Here is a 15,474-nt window from a genome sequence, read left to right on the forward strand (position 1 = left end):
GTTCATCTTTGTCACCAAAACACCAGAGAGACTCATTTTTAAGTATAAAAAGTTTATTTTCGTTACTAGTTTTTGAAACTTGTTTAACCATGACCAGTTGCTTCTGCTGAGTTAGACTTAATGGCAGTAGAGTTTAAAATGTTATCCTGAAAAAAAAATTTTTACCCTGAAAAGTAATTTTTTCTTCCATGGAATAATTTTGATATTAGAATGAATAAATTCATTTTCATTATTTATTCATTATCAAAGCTCTGAGAAAAATTGGCTCCACAAGGTATGGCTGATAACGTTAAATTTCTCTTTGAAGTGGTTGAATTTGGAGGGAAAGAAGTCATCAAAAAAGTCTTTCAATTTTTTAAAGTGATTATCTTTATCTTCAAATAACTTCGTATTTGTATGAAAATTACTGAAAGAGTAGAGACTTTATGCTTCATCTTCACTCAGTGTGGCCCATTTTAATTCTGTATTTGCAGAATATGTTCTATAGGTTATAAGGTTTCTCTGTTGGAGCCCTCAGCTGCCCTAAGATCTGTTCCAGGTATCAGTTTACACACTTGAAAACTTCCTTCCTGACCTACACAGCTTTGTTTGTGCTTTCTTCTCCATCAGTATCTTCCACCTTTGCAGTATTAATCAGAAGCTCATGGTACTTCCTGGAACTCTTCCTGTCTGGAGTTAAACAGCTCTCCTGAGTTCCCAGGGAGTCCTGTGCATTGCTCCAAAATCACACATATTATATCATGTTACACTCATTAATTTTCTTTTCTGTCTCCAGAACTGTTTTTAATTAGGCCATGCAGAAATAAGAGAGTTCTCAAAATTATTAGCTTATTTCATTTCCTCACATCACGATACCCCTGGAGCCAATATGCAAGTATATTAATAAAAGCCACAGTAAACTAAATAATAAATATTAACCATCACAACAGAGCCAAGGGATGAAAATATATAAAATATTTATATCTTTATCTTTATTCTTGGCATGGAAAGTAGTGGCTGTTAACAAGGAAGTTACAAGTCTCACCAATAGAAGCACAGAATCAGCCGGGAAATTTTCCATTCAAAATTAATTGGGTCATTACATGTTTCATCACTCTGTCATTTGGAATGGCGATGGGAGAAGGGATCTCATTACATAGTCCAGGTTGGTCTGCAACTTGCTATGTAGCTGAGGCTAGCTTTGAGGTCATGGCTGCCTGCCTCTGCTCCTCAAGCACTAATATCAGTGGTGTCACACTGTGCCTGCCTCTAACTACTAAAAGTTGCTGCTGAATATGGCACCAACAAGATCTGACTAAGTCTATATGGCCACAGATGGAACTTATGTCCAGTACAGCAAATGAGGCCTCACTGTTCAGGGAGTCAAGAGCATTATCAGTAACCATGGCAAGATCTTCTCAAGGAGCTCTAAGTGTTTTTATCAAGAACTACCAAGAACCCATTTTATTGTCTAAAGATTTAACTAAAAATTTCCCAAATACTGTACATCTGGCCACCTGAGGAATTTCAAACCCTGAAAGATGTATGAGCATATAAGTAATATTTTTAAATTGAAATATAATTGCATCATTCCCCTTCCTCTTTTCTCCCACAAACCCTTCCCATATAAAACTCGCCTGAGACTGAAAACTGTAAGAGCTAAAGGAAAGAGGATCTGCTGTGAGATTGTGTCTCCTAGAAAAGCCAGGATAGTTCCATTCATGAAGTTTCAACATGGCTTCCCAGATAAGAACTGAACAAGAGACCATCACGATGTCCTGACATGAAGGAGGAAATCTCTCTCTCTCTCTCTCTCTCTCTCTCTCTCTCTCTCTCTCTCTCTCTCTCTCTGGAATCTCAAGTCTTCACTCTGATTTTTTTAACCTTAAAAAGTTTTACATTGTTCATTTCAATCAGACTTTTTTGTTTTATCAGATGTCTCTAATCTATTAGAAATATTGCTGGGAATAAGCCAATTAGTGTTGCAGAGAAAGCAAGAGATAAAAATACAGAGACTATGATGAAAGCAAACATTTTAAATAAAATAAAATATATTTAAAGTTTACGAATGACTGATGGCTCACTGTACTCAGGGGCCGTCGTCTGTGACTGTGACCTAGTAAACTTCCACTTACAAACGATCAGCATCTTCCTTATATTTTACTACGGTTTATATATTCCTAGATGACAGTTCCAGCAGGCTTTTATTTTCTCCAGTTCTCATCTAAACTCTGTCTCTGAACAGACAAGTTACTCCAAGTTCAGCCATTACATGCAGACATGGTTACTTCTCCATTGTTCTGCTTCTTCCTGGTACCAGATGACTCTGGAACGTGGTTGTTGAGAGAGAGAGAGAGAGAGAGAGAGAGAGAGAGAGAGAGAGAGAGAGAGAGAGAGGAGAGAGAGAGAGAATATCTAAATCACCCTTTATTTTCAATTCTTCCCAAATTGTCAACTTGATCCATGCTCACCCTTTCTGTGCTGGGCTTTCTGGAGTCACTTGAGGAGACTTTGAAGTGCTCATCTAGGCCACAGCTGCTGCCTTCCTCTTTCTTTGTGCAGTCAATCCCTTTATCTGTGGACTGTGCAAGTCCAGATCGACACATGGCGAAATTCGTCATTTAAAATATTCTAAGTGGATGAATAGTCACAAAATAACTTCTGAATTTGCACTGAACAGAAGTTTAAGGAATTAATTATGGCCTTCCATTCTCCTTGTGCTGAAACAAAAAAGAGCTGGGTTTCTTGAATATTTAATTAATTTTTAGAGCCAATATGTTAAATTAGTTGGCCCATCATATTTATCTCTTTATAATTATAACCTTACCAGACTTGGAAAGTCAAGGTAAGTGTGCCAACAGAATTTGCAAAAGTGTCTCCTGTCATATCCCATTTAAATATTGTTAAAAATTCTTCTTTCTTTTATATATAATTGCTAACAATTGCCATTTGACCTTGAGTATTGAGTATCAAATAGGAAGATACTTTCAAATCTGAAGAATGAATAACATTAAATACATACTCTTGAATGGAAGGAAAGGATAAGAGTAGGAGAGTTCTTTCTCTGAAGCACCTACGGTGTTCGACATGCTGAAGTCCATTAGCGACCATCTTCCTACAGTCCATTTTCACTCCTGCATAAATAAATATTCTTGATTTTGGAAATATAAGCGACGGACTGGATCCTGTCGTAGGATCTACACTTGATCAGTAGTGATGAAATTTCCCAAAAGAAAATATTCAATGATGGAGGTGATAAACTAAAGCCTTTCTCAAACGCAGGCACTTTAACAGGACCAGGACAGACATTCAAGAACACTCACTTTTTTCAGACCCAGGCCAGCTGGCCTTGGTGAGTTCCCGATAGAACATCCCCATTGTCTCAGTGTGTGGGTGTACCCCTCGCGACCTTGAGTTCCTTGCTCGTGCTCCCTCTCCTTCTGCTCCTGATTTGGACCTTGAGATTTCTGTCCGGTGCTCCAATATGGGTCTCTGAAAAAAAAAAAAAAAAAAAAAAAACACTTAAACTGGAAAGATAGAAGATAAGAGTGCATTGGAGACCCAAAATTTTAAAAACACACAGTTTAATTTTTTTTTAATCCGCGTTTACAGTTTCCTTTAAGCCTGTTTGCTGAAGTCTGATACTTCCTAAAGCTTTAAGCAATGAGAACTACAGAGATTAAAAGTATCAGTTGGCAAACAAATGCATGGTGCAACCCATTTAAGCTTCTGATTTGACCATGAATGCAAGAAATGGCAACTGGAGGTTTTTCTCATGCAGATGCATTTGCTCCAAATCCTAGAACTGACAGTTCTAGGGAAAAGGGAAATAAAGAATCATTTCCAGAAAAAACAAGAACAACCACTAGAACCAAATCTTTCTTTTTTATCCAATGAACTGGAGGTAAGTTACACGTGATGGAAGAAATCAAGCATAAATACACATGCTCCTAAACACATCACAGTCTGAGATTTCTGCTCAGCATCAAAACAATTTCAATATGTATAAGTTCCTCCACTTTGCACAGTAAATATGCTAATGATGTTGGTCTTAAGGATATTATGTAATAAAATATTCTAATTACTGAAATTTGCTGCTTTGAAACCATTTTTTTAGAAAACGGGTTGTTGCTTGCTCATTAAATTTATTGAATGTAATTCTAATGTTTCTGCATCCTGCAAATGGAAATTTGAAAATACTGAACAAAGTGACTAATAGATAAGGTTGTTGAACCAATTAACACAAGCCCACATTTGCAAAACAGATTTACCTGGAAAAACTCAGTGTATTTTCCACAAATGACTCAGTGGGGGGCCTTTATTATGACTCCAAGCTCTTTAAGACTTTAATAAATTTCCCGCAATTTTCACATCAGCGTTTCTAAAGCATTAATATTTTGAAAGAGAAATATTACTGGAAATAGAAAGAATCCTTTCTTATAGCACACTATCACAGTGTTTGTCTGAAGTTGCCTAGAATACTCAGAGATTACCTCCTTCATGTGCTGCTGCCCTGACTGTGATCTGACTCCTTAGAAGGTTTCACCTGCTTTTCCTCAATAAAATAACTGCTTTTGAACTTAACCCAAATTCCTCTCACTAGTACTCATCTTTTACAATTTGTATGGTGGTCTATTGCTGCACAGTAGCTAGTCCCATACTCCTATGAGTTGTAACAATTCTCAACAGTTTCTTTTTAAAAAAATATTTATTTATTTATTTATTTATTTATTTATTTATTTATTTATTTATTATGTATACAATATCCTGTCTGTGTGTATGTCTGCAGGCCAGAAGAGGGCAACAGACTTCATTACAGATGGTTGTGAGCCACCATGTGGTTGCTGGGAATTGAACTCAGGACCTTGGGAAGGGCAGGCAATGCTCTTAACCACTGAGCCATCTCTCCAGCCCTCTCAACAGTTTCTGAGGAAGGTGTCAGGCTGGGTAGTCTTAGATTGGAGTCTTCCATGATGCTGCAGTCACAAAGAAGTTGCAGCAGTGGGACTGAAGTGGGATCAGAGCTTCTACAGGCTGCCTTTCTATGTGTGCTAAGAGTGTGTTCTGCATAGCAATGGGAGCCTCCCGTAGAGATTCTGCCACGACTGCTATGGTTACCTGTGCAAATTTTCTCAGGGCGCTAAGTAGAACCTGCATGGCCTTTATAACAAATCCTGAAACAAAACACTGTGCCACTTTCACTATACACTTTCAGTCAACCATCTGTGCACCTGACCCAAAATAAAGGGAAGGGCTCTAGAACCCAGCTTTTGACAGGACAATGCCAATGCTGCATTACTTCTGGGATCCATTGATCTCACCATCTTAAAAAAAAAAAATGTGAAAAGCTATAAACTCTGATTCCAACTTAATTCCTTAACGTGAATATTACCTTCATTCCCTTTCTAGCATAAGTCTGTCTTTATTTCTCTTTGACGTTCTAAATATACCCTTTGATATATTAATTATTCATGAAATAACCACCCCCACAGAGAGTAGTATATTCCTCTGTTCTATTGATACTGTATTTGGCCACAAAACTTTCTTGAAAGACCTCTCTAAAGAGACAAAACAGAGAGTCTCTCAAGGTTGACTTCTGATCTCCAGATGCAGGAGCATTGTCCACACAAATTTACTCTCACGCAAAGGAATAAGGATGAACGGACTGCATATGGTTGTGTGGCCTCCCTTAATCTTAACCTATAGTTCTCTGCTCCTAGCTTGCACAAGTAATTCAAGGTACCTTGACGTAAAAACAAAACATATGACTCAACTACACTTACTAGTGAACAGAAGTCAACCTCAAGGGATAGCTTAGTGAATTTGCCCAATCAAGCCAAGCCAGGACCAATCAAACTACACTGTGTCAATGTTAGTCTTGGAAAGCCCTGCATTCGGAAAAACACTCTGTGTGGCACTATTTTAGTTGTAGCTAACTGGTGTTCTTCTCTTTGCTTTGGTTAAACTACTCCGGGAGACGAAAGTGCTTGAGATTGTCAACTGATTTTGCAATTTCCCCAGGCACAAACCGATTTCTCTGCACATGCAAATAATTAGCCCCGATTTCTCTGCACATGCAAATAATTAGGAGCTTCACTAAGCCAATGAACGAATGACTGAAGAAATGACGACAGGAAATGAGCAGGCTTCCATGACTATCTGTCAATGTCTACAATGAACTTGCAGCTATTTTACAGCCCTTTGAGTCAGAAGCCTTAAAAAGAGCCATAACTATGGGGGGGAAACTCTTTTTGATTTTTCTAGAAAGCCCTGATTTAGTCATCCTGACCCAGAAAAGCTATTAATAGAAGCCCCTTTCTCTCTCCAAAGTGCCCCAGTTTAAACATGAAATTGTACTGTCAGTATGGTTATGCTTTGATGGAAAGTGGTTTTCTTCACAATGCTGGCTGTAGTTTTAAATTTAATAGTGGCCAGACCTTCAAGTAATAATAGGCAAAAATATCTTTTTTATTCCCACTCTTTCTTTATTTGTATAAAACTCAATTTAAAAACAACCATACACACAGATTTGAAGAAGAAAGTGCCTTGAAGTTTGGTGAACAACATCTACACATGCATGTACTTCTCTAGTTAGAAAGAGGCAGTCCTTTGCCCTCCAAAGTTTTTCAGGTTGTTTTCCAGTCCATTGCCTACTTTCTACAGGGCAGAAATAACTCTGATTTCTTTTAATTTTTATGTGTCTTTGTGTGTATGTGTGTGTGTGTTATGGTTTCAGAGAAATTGCACTATATGATAAACTCTAGGGAGTATCTTTTTTAAGTAATGCTTCTATACTTACACGTGTTGCCAGGTACATAAGTAGCTCATGATTTTTTATTGCTGGGTGCATCATTTATGCTCAGAGGATAATTTGTCAACCCATTTTCCTGGGGATTTTTTATGGGTTGCACCTAGTTTGGGCTACAATAGACTAAAGGCGATATGAGTATTTTAGTGCATATATTTTTGTTGCCTCAGGAGTTAGGTAGATGTATCATAGCAACATATGAATAAGAGTTAGGTATATCATATCATAATATCAACATATGAATAAAGTTACTAAAAAAAGTCACTACTCAACTCATCAGTATACCCATCATCTTACAGAAAGTCTGAACTGTAAACCCCACTTGTTTTCATTCTAACTAATAGCTGGTCCTTACAGCCTTTTAATGTTCGATATTCTACAGAAAGAGCCAACAGAGAAAATGATCTTTTGAATATCTGTTACAACCAGAAGCATCTTTAAAAAATATCATCTATTATAATTATTAAAACAATTTTATTAATCCAAATGACCAATAACATACTTCTATTTTTTTAAATTTTATTTACTTTTATTTCTACTGGTGTTTTGCCTACATGTATGTCTGTCCTGTGGAAAGTTCTAATGTATATGTGTTGCTCTTATTGGTTAATGAATAAAGAAGCTACTTTGGCCTGTGATGGGGCAGAATAGAGCTAGGCATAAAAACTAAACTAAATTCTGGGAGAAAGAAGGCAGAGTCAGGGAGAAGCCATGACTTGGTCAGTAGGCCACAAGCCCGATGGTAAAATATATAATAATAGATATGGGTTAATTTAAGATATAAGAACTCTCTAGTAATACGCTTAAACTATTGGCCAAACAGTATTGCAAATAATATAGTTTCTGAGTGATTGTTTCAGTTCCAGGCAGCCGGAAATGAACATGCAGCCTCTTACTACATGTCTATGTGAGGGTGTCAAATCTTGGAGTTACAGACAGTTGTGAGCCACCCTGTGGGTGCTGGAAATTGAACCCAGGTCCTCTGGAAGAGCAGTCAGTGCTCTTAACGGTTGAGCCATCTTTCCAGCCCTGACATACTTTTATTTTCTTTAAGTTTTATAATTTATTTTAATACTTCAGAATAAATTTTGTTACACTATATATGAGCATCTGAAGAATAAAGAATGAATTAGCAAAACACACATAGACTCTCATTTCATTTATGTCACAAAAGTCTCTTCTGATTTTTTTTGCAATTTCTAGCTGACAATCATTTCAAAAAAGACTTCAGAATTCCTTTCATGACCCAGTGGATTATATACAGAAGCAAAATTTAAAAGTTAGTAAAATTTTTTTCTAAATAAAAAAGCCAATTCATAATCCTGAGACTCTGGGTATTTTGCTACGAGTTGCTTTAGTTCAAAATACTTTTTAAGGAAAGCTATATAATAAAAATTCTAAGTCAAAGACATGCAATGTTAATTTTGATAAATAGCAAGGAGATCACAGAAGATCATCAAAATCCTATTTAAACTTAAGTTATAAAATGCAGAGGTTGCTGAGTTGCAGCCTTAGCAATCTCTCACTCTTATTTTTAATAACTGATATAGCTTTAGCGAACATGTTTAGCAAAGAATATGAGAATAAAGCTTTTATGGTCTGTTAGACTAAAAGGGAATTATTACCTGAATTTGAGGTAATATCATAAATTTCAGTATTTGTATTAACCAGCAAGGTAGCCAAGAAAGCTAAGGACACAAAGGTGATTTACCTGTAATCAGTTCAATGCCTTAGCTTGCTCAATTGAGCAAAACACATTATTCAGTGTTACAGCTGTGGCTGATTATTTTCTGTAGCTGAGTCTCTGTAGTATAACTTTAGGGAAAGATATTCAAAGCCCACCATCAACCATCAATCACCTTATTAGCTGAAATTCATTATCTTGTCAGTCTAGCAGCCTCAGATAAAATGCCTTTGATGAACGTTAATGAATCATAACCTTTTTGCTAAGAAAGCAATTAGAAACACAATTTTATAGCAAATAGAAGATAAATTTAACATTTACTAAATAAATCTACTTTCCAGTGTCATTGTCTTCTAGATTTACATTTAAATGACTAATAAAGTATTTACTTGGTCTTATCATTCAAAATTAGTATTTTTACAAGGCCTTTACTGGAACAAATATAAATATATAAATATGTATAAAATCATTGTTATTTTAATGTGATTGACATGAAAGTGTCAATGAAGTCATTTGCAAATAGCCAAACATTAAGATCTCCACATCATCTCAATTCTACAAGGGCCGGATCCCTTTTAAAAATCCATTAAAGTTTCAGAAAAATAATTTTGGTATTAAAGTATTTGATAACATGAAAGACATATAACTAATAAGGCAATGTCCATAAAATGACAAATAAACTCACACTAAACTATAACTCCTGAATCCAGTCAGTTATGGGGAAACCTAGTGTGCTGGTCACTCATTTTCTGTCTACAACCTTAACTCAGTTGGACCACATGCCATGACTGCAAAGGACTGTAGTATGGCTTTCCTTGATTTCTGTACACAGTACAGCTCAGGCTTCAATTCTGAGATCTCAGTCTTTCCATTAAGCTACTGCTGTCGTTGTTGGTTTTGTTGGTTAAAGTCACAATATACAGAAGCATTTGTTTGTTAATTAGGAGGCTAATCTCTCACTAGCTGAACTAGAGTCTTATCAGGAGCCCTAGTACAACAGTAGACTAAGTAGATGGATATATTTCCAGAAGACTTCCAAAGACAGCTACAAAGGTGTATGCGGGCCTAGTCACCATTTTTTGGCAATGTCTTAGTGCAAATCTCTTTAAATTTCAATGATAGAACCATGGAAACTGAGGGAAGAATTCAGTCTGAATTGATTTAAGAATCTGGATGAAACTAGAAAATAACCTATGATTCTGAATATCAGTTTATCTTAAAGGTATTAACAGTTCTCAGTTTTGTGAAAGATGGCTGCATGCTGAAACTGGGTTTTGTAAACAGAGACGGGTCTTCATTCTTGACTGCTCAGACTCGAATAATCACACAGAATCTTTATCAGTTACAATACTGTTTGGCCAATAGCTCAGGCATATTTTTAGCTAGCACTTACATCTTAAATTAACCCATTTTCGTTCATCTATGTATTACCACAAGGCTATGGTCTCCTGGCAAGTTTCCAGCATCTTTCTCCTTTGGCAGTTACATGGAGACTCCTTGACACTGCCTACTGTCTCTCTCTATATCTCTTCCAGCCTGGCTATATTCTGCCTTGCCATAGGCCAAAGTGGCTTCTTTATTAATCAATGGTAATAAAAACATATTCATAGCATACAGAGAGGAATCCCACATCAAGGTTTCAGGTGTGTCATTACCTAAATAAGAGGAGAATTCTGAGTAAGACATTTCAATTTACACTTGACTTCTCTTTCCACGCCCTTCTTCTAACACACCTTCTTCCAGTACATGCTTTCTTCTAGTACACAGCTTTGGGTTTTCTTCAGTTTTCAGCACTCTGCACTGAACATAAGGTGTTGCTTATGCTAATCTAGTTCACTACCGTTGAGTTACATTCTAAGTCACCTGTACTTTTACTGCACTGATGAAACATTGTGACCAAATTCAGTTTACAAAAGAAAGGGTTTATTTGGGCTTATGCTTCCAGGGGGATGAGAGAGGTGGCCCTCACCACCACAGCAGGGATACAGAGCAGCAGCAATGCATGGTGGCTAAAACATCAAGCTGAGTGCTCAAACCTTAAACCACTAACAGAAAGCAGAGTTCCCGCTGGGAATGCTGGAAGGTTTTTGAAACACCAAGACCAACCCCTAGTGATATACATCCTCCTCCAGGAAGGCACAAAGTATCTTATTGTATGGTTATGTGAATTGTATAAAGGATGTCTCTCTTGCTACTTCCACAGGTATTTTTTCCTCACTTCGTTTTAAATGATGATTTTGATTGATTCTAAAGAAGAAACAAATGTATGTTTCCATTTCTAAGAATGTGAATTTCTTATTATGTTTTTAATTCCCTAGCTAACATATCAAAAGGGCATGCATTTATCCCCCTGTTTATTGTCCACTAGAGTTTATCATCTCTGAGAATATGGCTTTAATGACACAAAATCATTGCATTGCTACATCTTCTATATTCCGTATGCTTTCTTAATTGTCCCCATTCTAGAATCTGGATTCACATCAATTGCCACTGGCATCAATCAGCAGCCAATGTCATTTGTTACTTCCTGTTATCATTGTATTTTGTCTCTGTCATTGACACTATTAATTTAATGTATGAATCCATTCCCTTGAGATTTTTACCTTACAATTTTTATTCTTTGAGAATTATATGTGTGTGTGTGTGTGAATATGGGGGTGAAAAAAAATGACCCCCAAAGGCCATCTCATACATCCCCCTTCTAAGTTCACATCTGTAGTATGGAGCAGTGGGCTGCATTCCCGCCCAGCTCCCGCAAGGCTAGCTTTATATCCAAAATAACAACACACAAATTGGGTTCTTTTAAACACTGCCTAGCCAATTATCTCTATCCTCTTATTGGCTAATTTTCACATCTTGATTGACCCATTTCTAAAAATGTGTGTAGCACCACGAGGTGGTAGTTTACCAGGAGGATTTTAGCCTGTGTCCATCTCGGAGAGGAGAGCTATGACGTCTGTCTCACTGCCTTCTTTCTCCCAGCATTCTGTTCTGTCTTTCCCACCTACCTATGTTCTAAACTATCAGGCCAAGCCGTTTTCTTTATTAATTAATTAATGAAAGCAACAGATAGATAGTAGACCCACCTATATCACACATCTTTGGAAAGAGGAATATTTCACTAAGTCCACTTTATAATGCTCGTGTGGATAGGGTTACTCACCATAATGTGAGAATTCTACCAGTAGGCATGCCATCAGAGAATGATGCTTCCTTCCTGGCAGGTACCCACAGCTGCTGTGAATTCGTGAGTTCAAGAGCCCTGAGATGTCAGGAAGACAGCAATCCACAGTAAATGCCTTTTGATTATTTAATTAAGGATTTCCTTTCCAATAAATACCAACTTGTGACTTTGGTCTTATTCTTACAGTATTTCATTAAAGGCAATGAAGTATAATTTGTTATATCAAATATTAACCTTAATTTCAGAAGATGCCTTACAAGAACATTAATGTTAACTGAGTGATTCAGACCAATACTTCAGAATGCTAAAGGAATGTTCATTTTAAAATATTTCTAAGAGTAACAATTACTAAGTGGACATTTACTAGTGTAAAGTCTGGCAGAAAAGAGCCAAGATTTTATCTGTGTGGGAAGTGCCTCATTCAATCAACAAGATAAATAGCTAAAAGTGACTGAATCCATATATTGCTACATGTGGGAAGGATCTATGAAGGAGGACCCAGTCACAAGACCCACAGTGATCTCTGTCTGATAATAAGCAATAGCTAAGGTAGAAAGGTATGGAACTTTGACCATAAATGCACCAGGACTGAACTCTGCCAAGAAATATCAGAGCTTAGATGAATACTTCATGTACCCAAGAAGGGTTCATCTCAGTCAATCCTTTGATCTCAGCTTTGCGAGATCATGACTAAGAGACAGAAAACTTAGACTCAGTTCTGATTCATGAAAACCATATGATACTAAATTTGTTTTGCATATCATGAAAAATAAAGACAGATAAGGCTGGCAGGCAAGCCTATTTTCTATTTGTCCATTTTTTCCTTAGTTCTGATACAGCTGCACTCTGGTGATGATACAGAAGCAGAGAAAAAATATAAAAATATATTCACCTGGAATTTGAAGTGTTTAGCTGTGATGCTAATTAATTCCCTCTCCTAAACTCACAAATTCAGAATAGATTTAGAGCAGATATTAGTTGCAGTTAAGGCTGCTCTCCCTCCAAACTGGACTCAAGTTTTGAATAATTTGGATTATCAGGAACTCTCGATCCTTCGAAGCGGCAGGAGGGGAAATTCTGTGCTTCAGTGGATCCACATTCCAGTGCAGGATGTGGCAAACCATGGCCTCTAGCCATGTCCAGTTTACCCTAAACTGTATGAATAATTCTATCCAAATACAACCACAGTCTCCAATTTTGCTATTTCTGACTATGTCAGCTCTGCAATGGCTATTTATGAAGTCGATAGTATTAGCTAAAATACTTAAAATATGTTCTATCTAGCTATGTTCTTTACATAAAATGTTTTATAACCATGACCTGAATCACACTTCTGGGTTATCATACTTTGACTCTTTGGGACCTATTTTGTAACTGTATACATTATTCACAACTGAAAGCAATAGCCAGTATCTGCTTCCTGTTGAAATAAGAATAAGAGTGTCTATCAGTTCTATGCCGACACTGTAAATGAGGGTGGCTAGCAGAATTCTGTCTATTTGCATTCTTTCAGTGGTTAGACAGATGCCTATAAACGTTCCTTTTGTATTTCTTGTTGCGTTGATTTAGTATCTTCTCAGTTTTCTTCTTAATAGCTAAGCAATACAATTATCAAGATTAAGCTTATAATTGTGTAAAGACCATGACTTTGCATTATTTTGGAAGAAATCTTGAGTTAGCATTCTCAGACCAAGCAATCACTACTTAAGGTCACAAGCTAGCAATGTCGTTCTTACATTCAGACTGAATAATAAACTCTGTTGGACTACTTCAGGACATTTAGCTTCGTTTGCAATTTATCCACAGTTTCACACTGAATGATCAGATCTTAGCAGGGAACCATCAACAAATTTACAGAGTCTAATGTGTTGAGACACATGAAGCACTATTTCTTCGCATGTGAACAATATTGATGCATGTGAAACTGCCTCGTATTTGTGCCCTAAAATCTTAGTTCCCTTTAAATATATTGCATGTGGCTTCCACCCATGTCTGTCTTATGCTTGTGCTGTTCAGTCTAGTTTTGAAGAAGCTTCTGTGTTTCCTTTAGCTCAGTGAAAGTTAAATTGTGTTCTTCAAGTTATACTCACTCAATGATCAGACACACTTCCAAAAGATTCACTTTTTGCTCTGTATATTTAAAAATATTGTTTCTTTGCATCCCATAAATATCAATTACGTTGTGATAAAAGAAATGGCTTTCTGAAATAGATGACAGCTATGCATGCATGCTTACATACATACATACATACATACATACATACATACATACACATACAAAAGAGAATTGATATATCCTTCTGAATACACAGCAATGGAGTTGCTATCTCACTTACCCTTATCTATGAGCCAAAACCTCCTGTGGTAAGCGTGACAGAGAAACAGACACAGTGAAGGCAGCAGCAGTCTTAATTAAATTGCAGTTGGGGTGTTTTGCATTTTAGCACCATGCCAGGCCCTTCCTTAGGAAAGCTGTAAAGTGTCTCTGGTGTACTAGCTTATTCATTTTATGCCTTTGCTGGCATAAGGCTTGCTTGCAGTTGATACGTAATTAAATAATGATTGGTGGTTTTTAAAAAGGCTATTTCAGATGTCATTACATCTTAATGTAATGCTGAATGAAGAAGCATGGGGAATGACAGAGATCAAGACTCATTTAATCTCGCTTTACTTTATTACCAGATTCAAAGGGATATTTCAAGTGAGAAAAAGGTCCTCATTTTGCCGTACCATAAAGATTCAGTCTCAAGTCAAACACCTTACCTCTTTACTAAGAGAAGAAAAATAATCTTTCTTCTGTACTAAGAACTAAAATCTGTTATCAATAATATATGAGAAATTAAACTTTAAAGCTGTGTGTAAGGTTGAAGCAAATAGGTTTCAACTGTACAATTTATGGGGGTTTGTATTTATTTATTTTTATTCTCTGATATATTACATCCCGACTACAATTTCCCCTCCCTCGCGTCCCCCAGTCTCCCCTCCCTACCTCGCTTCTCCCCCAGATCCACCATCCCTACACTTCAGCTCAGGAAAGAGAAGGCCTCCCATGAAACATGGCATAACATACTACAATGAGACCAGGCACACACCATCACATCAATACTGAACGAGGTAACACAGTAGGAGGAACAGGGTCCCACAAGGAGGCAAAAGACTCAGAGATTGCCCCTGCTCCCACTGTTATGATCCCACAAGAACACCAAGATATTCATACAAACCATATGTGTAGAGGACCTTGGTCAGCCCCTCTGCGTACTGATCTCTGTGAGTTCCCATGAGTCCTGGTCAGTTGATTCTGTGGACTCTGTTCTCATGGTGTCCCTGTCTTCTTTGGTCCTTCCTTCCCCTCCTCTTCAGGACTCCCCAAGCTCCACCTAATATTTGGCTGTGGGACTACAATTTATGTTTAGTGAAAAAGTACTCAAAAATTTGATCTAATTTCCATATCTATGCCTAAGTATTTATGTAAAGTTTTATTTATTTATTTTTAAAGAGTTATGGATTTTGGCTTTGCTATTTGTTGAGACCAAATCCAAGGACTTGATGTGCACTAGCAAGTGTTTTTGTACTAAGGTAAAACCTCAGTCTTCCCTCACTCGCCCCCCTCTTTTTTCATTTTCTTTTCTTTTTTTTTTCTTTTGAGACATTTCAGTAAGTTTAACAGGTTGGCCTTTAATTAATTCAAACAGGCCTTAAACTCGTGGACATCCTGCTTATCCTCCCAAGAATCTTGGCTAACATTGCTGCACCATGAGGCCTCACTTTGCAAATGTATTTGATGAGACTGCTAGTAACGAGAAGTTAAATTGCAGCTCT

General features: G+C 37.0%; 2 long non-coding RNA genes across 2 annotated transcripts; both read right to left on the minus strand.

The window, feature by feature from the left end:
- Positions 1-404: 404 nt before the first annotated feature.
- LOC113457165 lies at positions 405-3,337 on the minus strand. Its single transcript, XR_003377786.1, has 3 exons — positions 3,303-3,337; positions 2,451-3,113; positions 405-2,305 (listed from the first exon to the last, which is right to left on the minus strand). It is a non-coding gene; the product is annotated as an uncharacterized LOC113457165 (long non-coding RNA).
- A 99-nt stretch (positions 3,338-3,436) lies between these two features.
- On the minus strand, positions 3,437-15,474 carry LOC113457173. The gene is made up of 4 exons (XR_003377800.1): positions 14,877-15,474; positions 13,992-14,014; positions 11,635-11,733; positions 3,437-3,471 (listed from the first exon to the last, which is right to left on the minus strand). It is a non-coding gene; the product is annotated as an uncharacterized LOC113457173 (long non-coding RNA).

Source organism: Microtus ochrogaster, chromosome 19, assembly GCF_000317375.1.
Source record: "Microtus ochrogaster isolate Prairie Vole_2 chromosome 19, MicOch1.0, whole genome shotgun sequence".
In the NCBI taxonomy this organism is placed as follows: domain Eukaryota; kingdom Metazoa; phylum Chordata; class Mammalia; order Rodentia; family Cricetidae; genus Microtus; species Microtus ochrogaster.